This window comes from Pseudorca crassidens, chromosome 5 (assembly GCF_039906515.1).
Source record: "Pseudorca crassidens isolate mPseCra1 chromosome 5, mPseCra1.hap1, whole genome shotgun sequence".
NCBI classification, from domain to species: Eukaryota; Metazoa; Chordata; class Mammalia; order Artiodactyla; family Delphinidae; genus Pseudorca; species Pseudorca crassidens.
In genome coordinates this window covers 27,766,357-27,778,449 of record NC_090300.1, presented here as the reverse complement: position 1 = coordinate 27,778,449, position 12,093 = coordinate 27,766,357, and positions in this window count along the sequence as shown.

Sequence of the window (12,093 nt, the reverse complement as noted above, 5' to 3'; positions counted from 1 at the left end):
CCACCTATGAAGTGTATTGACAGGGGAAAAAAAAAAAAAAGCCTGAATCTGATCAAGCCCCTAGATCTACCCATTAATGGGAAGAACACAGCACAAAAGAACATGTTACAGAACACCATGGGAATACAATCAACAAAATCCAGAACACGGGGAATTCTACAGGATAAATGACTTGGCTTTGTTTAACAAATTGCAAGGAAAAGGAGGGGGACCCTATACATTAAAAGAGACTTTAGTAACAAAGTAAATGCAAATGTCACCTTTGTATCCCAATTTGAACAAATGTACTTTAAAACCAAGTGGAAACAGAAATTTCAACAATTAAACAAAAAGGTGGATGTCTTGAGTAACCTCATCTACTTTAATTTTGCACTTGCCTTAATATGTGGAAAAACCATAAAACTACCTATACTAAGTCTAAATTTTGTCTAAATTTGTCTATATGTCTAAATTTTGGATAAAGACATTTTAGTTCTTTTTTTTTGAAAAGTTATTTGCCCATGGTCACAAAAATAGGTAGTGGCAGACCTGTGGCTCAACATTGATTTTCTGGTTGACTTCAACACTCTTTCTCCTATACCATGTGGCAACTTTTAAGAACCAGAAGCATATAGTTGAGGACAAGAGCATATGAATATAATTGCATAAAACGTTTACATCCATATTCTCAATTTTTAATAAATTAGTGGAGGGGAAGATTTGTGAGGGCAAGAAGTAGAAAAATCCCAATTAAGATACAACGTAGGGGAGGGGAAAGGGGAAGCTGGGAGGAGGTGAGAGAGTGGCATGGACATACATACACTACCAAATGTAAAATAGATAGCTAGTGGGAAGCAGCCGCAGAGCACAGGGAGATTAGCTCGGTGCTTTGTGACCACCTAGAGGGGTGGGATAGGGAGTGTGGGAGGGAGACGCAAGAGGGAGGGGAAATGGGGATGTATGTATATGTATAGCTGATTCACTTTGTTATAAAGCAGAAACTAACACACCATTGTAAAGCAATTATACTCCAATAAAGATGTTAAATTTTTTTAAAAAATACAAGATAAAAAAAGTCAGGAGAGAGTTGTAGGGAGAAGAGTAGAGAGTGAGAGAAATACAAGGATAAGATCTTTTCTACTTTGACCTTGAAATGTTAGGCCTCATAGATCTATATAGATTAGATTACTCTTCCCAACATGAGTTTACTAATATATTCTGTCTCTAGGGATCTACCTCAGCCTTTCAAGTTTTTTTTTTCCCTTTCACCTTTATTTATCCTACAGATAACTTGAAGCTGTACATCATGCCTTATACTCCCAAGTTCTAAGACTATATAGACCTATAAGAAAGTCGGCCTTGTAAGGTGACAGACCATTAAAATAAGCTCAACATTTATGCAGTCAGGCTTGGGATTTTGTTAATTTCTTTTCCTTTTAGTTGTATATCTCCGGTGTTCCGGTGACTCAGAATACTGAAAGAGGGCACCTGTAGGCTGTTAGATGAAGATAGGACAAGCAGAAGCAATGCTCTCTGTATTTCACTTTAATCCTGAAACAAAACCAGTGGCTCTCCAATGACATTGAGTGGTCTCACCATTTTTCCATTTTTTTTATACTTAAAGACATTGATTATTGGTTTTAGTTTCTTGTAATATGTATTCATTTTTTTTTTTTAGCTACGCAAATTACTTAATTATACTTACAGTCTCCTAAGGACTTCTCATGTAGGTTATCTTTACGTTTTTTAAGTAATCACTTCGTAATATTGGGTTACCCAAATTATTTCCTGAGACTTGCTTTGAAAGGTGTTTTCAGTTGTCTCGTTAACAATTCTAAAAGTCAACCTTCTAGAATTTTTTTTTTTAATCAACTCCTGTATTTTTGAGTTTCTTTGATTTTTTTTTTCCCCACTATTACTGGGACACTATATTTTTGTGGTCCTTTTATGTAATGATTTTCAGACATAACTTATTTTCAAATATTGTGGAAGTAGAATAAGGTAAGAATTAGAAGTTACAGGCAGATGTTGGTCTCATGAAACTAGTAATGATACTGGTGTACTCAGATGTAATGAAGGTTTTTTTGGTTTTTTTTGCGGTACGCAGGCCTCTCACTGTTGTGGCCTCTCCCGTTGCAGAGCACAGGCTCCGGACGCGCAGGCTTAGTGGCCAAGGCTCACGGGCCCAGCTGCTCCGCGGAATGTTGGATCTCCCGGACCGGGGCACAAACCCATGTCCCCTGCATCGGCAGGCGGACTCTCAACCACTGCCCCACCAGGGAAGCCCTGTAATGAAGTTTTGAGTATAGTTCTTTTCTATCTTCCTCTGAAACTAATATTCTCTTTTAAAAGTCATTTTTTGTTGTTAAAGCCACAAATAGAAATCTCAAACACTTAATACTCACATGTCCCCCATGGAAAAATGTTTCTCTGATGTCATTTGAGAAAAGGCAGTGAAAAAGAGAAGAAAGACATCTTTGAATTATTAAAAATGTACACTTAAATGTTTCTGAGAGAGTTTGAATCTCTTGACACTTGCCAGTTGTTCCCCTAGACAAATCATTTAACATCTGTGAGATAGTGTTCACATTAAAGTAACACAGAATTTCCTCTTTTGACTCTTACTACAAGTTTACTGGCCAGATGCAGTAATGTATGGGAAAACACTTTGTAAGCTGTGAAGTGCTATACAAGTACATGGTAATAACAAATAAACATTGATGGTTTGCCCAGAGAGAAAGAAGAGGCTTCATTCAAGGATTAAATAATTGGCTTCTTGCTAGCTGGAAGTGCACAGGCACCCATGACTTTTACCTCTTTATAACTTAAGGCTCTAAACTAGTTTTAGCAGGAGGAAAGGCAGTAGATATTTTTAGAAAACTTCCTGTGGTTTAGATGAAATTGCCAAAGATATGATTCAGCATGAGAATTTTAAGTTTCCAGGTTCTTGTGCTTCACAGGATAATAATTTATAATCCGCAGGGGGAAAAAAAAATCACAAACTTCTTTCGGGGAGGGGACTGTTCCAAGACTTTTGTCAAATTAATGATCAGTTTTGAAGCTAAATTTTTGCATCTTTTGTTGAAATATCAAAAGGTAAAAAATATCAGTTACCATGATACTTAAAGTACGGCTATTTATTTTCAGCTCATGGTTTTACTTAGAATCTTTTTTGATCAAAAATAATGAAACCAGTATAGTATATGCAACTTAAGTCTTAACAGTTCTGAAAAGAGGAAACATAATGGGACTGACATGGCAAAATATGCAAACTTATTCATAATCAAATAATAAGCCACTTTTCCACACCCTCCTCATTGGAAGGAAACAGTACCAGTAAAAATGGTACAGAAGAAGATGAAGAGTTTTTCTTCTTGGCTTGGCAGAACATGGGTCTAGAGCAAGGATTTAGTAAAGGGCTAGGGAGGCTAGAAGGCAAAGAGAGAAATCCCTGGATGGATCCAGACATTTTCTTTGCCCTTTTTGATGCCTGTATAAGAATTCCAAAAGTAACACATGAATATATACCTATTAAAATCACCCCTCTTCCCCTACCCCAGCTCTTCTCCTTCAAATAAGTAACTGCTGTTCATACTGTTTGTGTTGGATTGCATTTATGTAGCCATACAAACATATTTTACATAATGGAGATCACATTAACTACATAATAGGCATCATACTAGTCTTCAACTGGATTTTTTTTTGGTAGAACTCAGAGCCTATCAGTCTAAATCTACTTCATTTTTCTAAATCGGGTTGGCAAACATTTTCTTTAAGACTTTGCAGGCTATGTGGTCTTTGTTGGAATTCCTGAACTCTGTCGTTGTATAGCAGTTGTATAGCACAAAAGCAGCCGTAGATAATACAAAAACTCAGGAGCGTGGTTGTGTTCCAATAAAGCTCTATTTGCAAAAATAGCCAAGTTTGGCCCATGGGTCACAGTTTGCCAACTCCTGTTCTAAATTGTTACATAGTATTTCTGCATAAAAATAACCATACTTTGGGCTTCCCTGGTGGCGCAGTGGTTGAGAGTCCGCCTGCCGATGCAGGGGACACGGGTTCGTGCCCCGGTCTGGGAGGATCCCACATGCTGGGGAGCGGCTGAGCCTGTGAGCCGTGGCTGCTGAGCCTGCGCGTCCGGAGCCTGTGCTCCGCAACGGAAGAGGCCACAACAGTGAGAGGCCCGCGTACCAAAATTAAAAAATTAAAAAAAAAAACAACATACTTTATTTTTGGAATCATGTCCAATTTTTCACTATTAAACACAGTTGTTTTGACTATCCTTATACAAATAACACTATACATATATGAGTACTTCTGTAGGACGTGAATGCCGGGTCAAAGGTATGCATATTTAAATATGGAAATATAGCTTCCAAACTCTCCAAAGGCTTGCCAACTTATTCTCCCCAAAACTGTACGAGAATATGCTTCTTACTGCCTGCCAACACTGACTATAACATATATATATATATATATATGTATATAGGCTGTGCTGTACACCTTGTGGGCTCATAGTTCCCCACCCAGGGATTGAACCCGGGCCCTGGCAGTGAAAGTGCCGAGTCCTAACCACTGGACCACCAGGGAATTCCCTATTTATTTTTATTTTTACGCATATTATAAGCAAAATACTATTCCCCTTATTCCTAATAATTAGTTGATGAAGCTTGAGAGAACTAATAACACCCTCTTACCTTCCTGCCTGATTTAGAATAAATTGAGAGGCAGATGCAGGAATCAAGAAGATGGAGAACATCACCTATGCTATTTATCAATATAAAGCTGTTGGACAGCACGGCCTATATCCATGATAACAATAGTCTTCTGGATACTATATCCTAGAATTAATCTTCCCCACTTTTATCACAGGCAGAGTTGAAAAACGACAGACCTTCTGCCATTGTTAGTCTCTCCTTGGAAAACATACATGGAGAAGCAGAGAGTTTGTGATTCCGAAGACAGTCATACTCCTTAAGGAAAGAGAAAGTGTCTGACCACACATGTCCAGTTCCCTTTCCCAACTCACCAGTTAGATGAGTCACTGGAGAAGGGGGGAAGACAGATCGGGAGTGCCCCTCTCAGGCAGTCCTTCCACTTGGAAACATGAGTTAATGTCTTCCCCCAGCACCCCAGCTCCAGCCTTAGTGAGGTTAACCATCTTTCCAATAAGTTTGATAACCATTTAATTTTTTTGTGAGTGAACTGCTTGCTGTTATCCTTTGACCACTTTTAAAAGCTGGTTGATATTTTCCTATTGATTTGTAGGAGTACTTCATCTTATTAAGAATATTAATCTTTGGTTATTTACCACAATTACTGCATTGATTAAATCTAAGTGCCATTGCTTGTGAGATACCATTATTTTATATACTCCTAAGGGGAGTAAGCTTAAAAAACAAAATAAAACGCTGTTAGTGAAGCTATGTCACAGTGAGTCTTATCACTTACAATTTTTATTTTATATGTACTGAAAGAGCTTGCTTAGACTTTTTGAGGGTATACTTAAGAGGGAAAATATAAGCAAAATAGATTGGCTAAGGTATTTGCAAAACATTTTATATTCAGAATTCATCCATTCTCTTGACTCACTTTTCAGAGCCCTTGCTGTACACATTTTTCCACACTATATGTCATCCTCTGTGTCACCAAGAACATGGGTGCAGCCACATTTCTCCAAAGAGTGCTTCGGTGCTGTCTCCAGAATTTTCTTCCAAGCCATAGCCACCAATTCTTTAAGTTTTGATGCTGGGACTTTCTTGAATTTACCAATAGAAGTAACAGGGTTTCAGACAAAAAAAAACTAGAAGTCTCATTCTTCTCCTTAAATGGTTCTTGAATAGTATGTCAACCCTAGTGTTTTGAGGTTGCACCTTTCCAATAACAATGGGAGTATCAACCACATTTGAACATGTGCAGGCAATGGCTTCATTTCACAACTACAGCCTGGTAGACAGCACACATAAGACGCTGAGATTGTAAAACAAATGTTGGTTTCAGATATATTAAAATTTGAAGAAATGTTTGTGTTCTAACTGATGAATTAGAGTGCTTTTTTTCCAATGTGCCATGACTCTTCTTTTCTTTCTATGGTAAAATATATAAAACAAAATTTGTCATTTGACCATTTTTAAGTGTACAGTTCAATGGTATCAATTACATTCACAATATTGTACAGCCATCACCACTGTCTAGTTCCAAACTGTTGCATCACCTCACACAAAACTCTGTATATATTAATCAACAGCTCTGCACTACCCCTTTCCCCAGCCCCAGGCTTCTAATTTACTTTCTGTCTCTATGAATTTGCCTATTCTAAATATTTTATGTAAGTGGAGTCATACAACATTTGCCCTTTTGTGTCTGGCTTCCTTCACTTGTTTTCAAGGTTCACTCATGTTGTAGCACGTACCAGAATTGTATTCCTCATTAAGAATATTGTATTTTATGTCTATACCACATTGTGTTCATCCACTCATTTCTTTTTATTTCTTTCTTTTTTTTTTGCCTCACTGCATGGTTTGTGAGATCTTAGTTCCCCGACCAGGGATCGAACCCGGGCCCTCAGCAGTGAAAGCGCAAAGTCCTAACCACTAGACTACCAGGGAATTCCCCATCCATTTATTTCTTGTTGGATGCTTGGATTATTTCCATCTCTTGACTATTGAGAATAATGCTGAAAGTAATGTTAGCCTACAGGTGACTGTTTGAGTCCCTGATTTCAATTTTGGGGGTATATATATGAGTGGAATTGCTGGGTTACATGGGAATTTTATTTTTAACCTTTTCAGAAATTGCCAAACAGTCACATATCTTTTAACTTTAACATCTGATTGACACCATGGAGATGAACAGAAATTTGTCCATTGTTGCCCCAGACTTGGTAAGGGTGCAGCAACAGCCGTGAGGGAACTGGGAGCAAGAGTGTCCACACAGGTGTCTGTCTTATGAAGTGCAAGAGCAGCCAGAGGTTCTTTAATTGTATCTTTAGAAACAAAGATATTAGCCGTTGTAAATAAATCTAAGGAGTAAGCCTATGCCCAGAGTTACTGAACAATTCATCTTTTTAAATTTGGAAAAGCAGGTGGAAAGAGCTCAATGGCTCTGCCTAAGAAAGGAGAGACTGAGAAACCACAGAAATGACCTGGAGCTTGGGGAGAGAAGAAGCTACCAAAAGGAGACAGACAGAGAGAGAAGAAGCAAATGATTTAGGTCTATTAACAACATTTTAAATACCACTCCCCTTGAGCACACACTAAGTGATAGGCATTGTGCTTAACACTTTATATCTAATCTTTAAAGAAAGAGAGGTATGCTATTTCCATTTTACATACTGGAAACTATGGTCCTAGAGGTTAAGTGTCTGCCCAAGGCCACAGAGCTAGTGAACTTCAAAGATGGGATGTGCCCCCTCCCCCAGCCCTCTTCACTGTGCCGCTCTGGCCCTAAAAGTTTCACATTTGAAATGCTTTCTTTAACTACCACCCTTTCCTGCCTACCGTTGTCAGAAAGAGCGAGGTCCCTCTTCCTTGCAGGCTTGCCTTGCCCTTCCTGGGACTGGCTGTTGTTCTGTTGTGATCCTGCCGGGAGCTGTGCGATTCTTTCACTGTGTCTGGTGTCTGGTTAGTGACGTACAAGGCTTCATTCCCAAACTTAAACCATCCCTTGTGCTGCTGGTATGAATTTACTTTCTTATAACCTCCTCTGTCGACTTAGTGCATATTTCAACATCAAACTCCTGTCTCTTCCTGCATAACGGGGCCTCCTATTTTCACAGGAGAAAAAAAAGGTAGCTTGTGGGGGTACCTTTCTAAAGTGTACGCACCCACATACCCTATCCCTGCCCTCTCAGCAGACCCTCTATTTCCTATTTATTTATTTACTTATAGCTCAAAGATTGTGTCTCCTAAGAGCCATGTCAAGGGATCCTATGCCCCTGGGGTTGCAACTGCTACTGTCACAGTTTCTCTTTTTCCTGTTACTCTGAGAGTTACATTTGCAAAGCACACACACACCATACTGATTTGTTGATAAAATGATTGTCATAATAACAGTCTCCAAACACAGCTTCCTCTCACTGACCTCCTTCTCAAGAACTTGCACTTATATCCTGTGGTCCCAAATTTACTCCCAGTTCTCCCCTCAAGACGTTTAGGGGCCAGGGGCACCAAGGACGGGAACACTAGCTAGGAGCCTGGATTGAGCGCGGGGCTTCAGGGCTCAGAGGAAGCATTTTAGAGAGACGCTAACTCAACACCCAAGCGCAAATACTGAGTGATAATTCCAAAGAGTTAGAAAAGCTAGACATCTCTTTAAGGGATTAATTGAAAAAAGGATGGTCCGTCCATGCAGTCAAATACTATGATGCTTTCTGGCACTTAAAATGATAATGCAGAGATACACTTATTCACATGGAAGTGAGTGAATCCAGGTATGTAGGGCCTGAGGTTTACACAATTTCTTTAAGAAGAAGATAGATTCAGATACCTGGAAGGGGTCTATGCTTATGTGGGGCTTTAAACTTCATAAACTTCATAAATACACATTGTGAAGAAAGTAGTTTTCTCAGTAGCATGTGAAACTTTGTTCTTATTTCAGAAAAGCCTAATAGGCTATGCAGAGGGCTGCTAGAAGTGGTTATTTGTTGTATTTTTACTTTGGGTATATTTCTATTTTGTATCTCTGCAATGTGATTATATATGTGTGTATATGCATATATGTATGTGTGTGTGCATTTCACATGTATATGTGTATATATATATGTATATTTAAACATATATATATATATATATATATTTATGTTTTTCACTTGAAAATCAATGGGTCATCCAGACTTCAACCCAAAGGGCTAGGCAGATTAAGAGACTCCAGGTCCAAGATGGTAGGATGGAAAGTTGGGAAAGCAGATGTAAGTAAGGTTTAAACCAGAGAGTAGGAGCCAGGTTTGTTTTTTAATAAGCTTTTTATTAAGCCTTTTAGAGTTACAGAAAAGTTGCAAAGGCAGTACAGAGAGTTCCTGTATAACTCTCACTTGGTTTCCCTATCTTCAGCATCTTTCATTACAATGGTAAATTTGTCACAGCTAAGGACCTAACGCTGCTACATTATTAGTTGGACTCCATACTTTTTTGGATTTCACTAGTTTTTGCCTAATGTCCCTTTTCTGTTCCAGGATATCACATTACATTTAGTCCTCATGTCTCCCCAGCCTCCTCTAGTCTATGACAGTTTCTCAAACTTTCTTTGATTTTAAAGATCTTGGCAGTTTTGAGGGGTACCGTGTGATGTTTTTATCATGGTTATACAGGGATTTGGGGATTTGGGGAAGTATGACCACACGGGTGAAGTGCCATTCTCATCTCATTAAGGTTCCTGTTCATACCAAGGGTTCATGTTACCAGCATGACTTATCATTGTAGGTGTTAACCTTGATCACCGGCCTGAGGTAGTTTTTGCCAGGTTTTTCCACTGTAAAGTTACTTTTTTTCCCTTTCCTGTTCTGTTCTTTGGAAGCAAGTCACTAAGCACAGCCTATACTTGAGGGGTGGGGAGTTAAGCTGTGTCTTTCAGAGAAGTATCTATATAAATTATTTGGCATTCTCATGTATGAGAGATTTGTGTCTTCTCCCCCATTTATTTATTTATTCAATCATTCATTTATATCAGCACAGACTCTTGAATATTTATTTTATATTTTGGGCTATAACCCAATACCATATTATTTGTTTTATTGCTTGAATTATTTCAGCTTTGGCCATTGGGAGCTCTTCAGATTGGCTCCTGTGTTCCTTTGACATGACCACATCATTTATTTTTTCAGCGTTTCCTTACTTTCTGGCACTACAAAACACTCCAGGTTCATCTGGTATATTCCCTGCCCCAGCCCTAGAATCAGCCATTTCTCCAGAGAACACTGGTTCTTTAATTGGAGAATGGTACAGAAAGCAACATGTGGGCCCTTGGTGTGCCTGTTGCTACGGGAGTGTCATTGCTCCTAAGACTTTTCAGTGCAGAGAGCTAGGAAATACATGTATGTGTATTAACATACATGTACACATATGTATACACACATATCTATAGTTATTCATATATCTATCCATCTGTATCTATACTAAGCTAAACATGAGTTCATGCTGATGTCGCCAAATTTAATCCAAGCCCACACGGTTCATTCTAGGCTGCCGCTCTTGTTAGCCTGTAGCCTTCTTCTCCAACAGGGAGAAACCTGGCTCCCACCACCTGTCCTGCCTTTACTTATTTGCTCAATCTCAGTATATATGTAGAGTTCTTTCAGAAATGTTAACCTCCACAGGAAACAACTTTATCAATCTAAGTACAGTATTTATGCACCTTTCCTTTCGTCTTTAGTCTTAACAGTTTCCAGACAAAACATATTCCAAAGTTACTAAGGTCAGCATCATTTATTTAAATGCCAGGTTCCCTTCCCTTCCCTTCTCTTTCCTATCCTTTCCTTTTCTTTCTATATTGGGAGCTGTCCCTCCAGGTATGAGTGAGGAAAAATGCATTAAAGACATTGTGGAAGATAATCCATCCCACTTGTACACAAGCTCCTTTGCAGTGTGGCTTTTCTCCTCTTCCCATGAAGAGGTAGATTCTGTTCCCCCATTCTTTGAATCTGGGACTGGCTTTGTTACTTGCTTTGGCTGATGGGTTATGGCAGAATGGTGTAATCTTGAACCTAGGCCTCAAGACGGCTTACAGTTTTTGCTCTTGCCCTCCTGGTGCACAGCTGCTGTTCTGTGAAGGAGCCTGGGAACACAGCCTGAAGACATGTGACTCAGCTGACAGGCAGTACCCGCTGCCAGTTATGTCTGTGAAATAAAATTCACATGTTATGGCAAGACAAGAAGAATTTAAACATAAAAGATTTTCTCTCCCCTTTGGCCTCCTGTCTACCACCTACTGTGCATTGTGGATCTGTGCATTGACCAAACCTCCCTCATTGTCAGAAATACCTGATCAACCATAGGAGCAACATTCTCCTAGCATCAAAAATACAACTCCTTAAAAGATAACATTCCTTCTTGATCTTGTAAGGGGCCACCATGACGCTTAGATCTGGATTATGTAAACTGCCCATAATATGTCATTTAACGTACAACCCTTTGTCTCAAAAAAACTTATATAACTGTACCTTGACTTCTAATGGGCAGAAACAGTTCTCGGAGCCTTCTGAGATGCTGTTCCCGGGTTATAATCCTCAGTTTGGCTTGAATAAAATTTCCCATTTCTTTCTTAGATCGACTGATTAATTTTTCATCAACATGCCCGTGAGGTCATCATAGACCATCCTGTCTCAGTTGAGCCACCTAATACCTGCAGCCACATGAGTGACCTGGCCAAAGCAACAGAAAAACTGCTCAGCTGAGCCCAGCCTAAACTGACTCACTGACTCATGAGCAAATAATTGATTTATGCTTATTTTTTAAAGTCATTAAGTGTTAGATACTTTTGTTTAACAGCAATAGATAAATGATCCAGACACTGATACAGCCTGAGTATTTTTTAACATTCAAGGAGGTTCTACACCTTACCCCACCTAAGTTTTTTTTTTTTAACATCTTCATTGGAGTATAATTGCTTTACAATGGTGTGTTAGTTTCTTCTTTATAACAGTGAATCAGCTATACGTATACATATATCCCCATATCTCCTCCCTCTTGCATCTCCCTCCCACCCTCCCTATCCCACCCCTCTAGGTGGTCACAGAGCACCGAGCTGATCTCCCTGTGCTATGCGGCTGCTTCCCATTAGCTATCTGTTTTATGTTTGGTAGTGTATATATGTCCATGCCAATCTCTCACTTCGTCCCAGCTTACCCTTCCCCCTCCCCCTGTCCTCAAGTCCATTCTCTACATCTGAGTCTTTATTTCTGTCCTGCCCCTAGGTTCTTCAGAACCTTTTTTTTTTTTTTTAGATTCCATATATGTGTGTTAGCCTACAGTATTTGTTTTTCTCTTTCTGACTTACTTCACTCTGTATGACAGACTGTAGGTCCATCCACCTCACTACAAATAACTCAATTTCGTTTCTCTTCATGGCTGAGTAATATTCCATTGTATATATGTGCCACATCTTCTTTATCCATTCGTC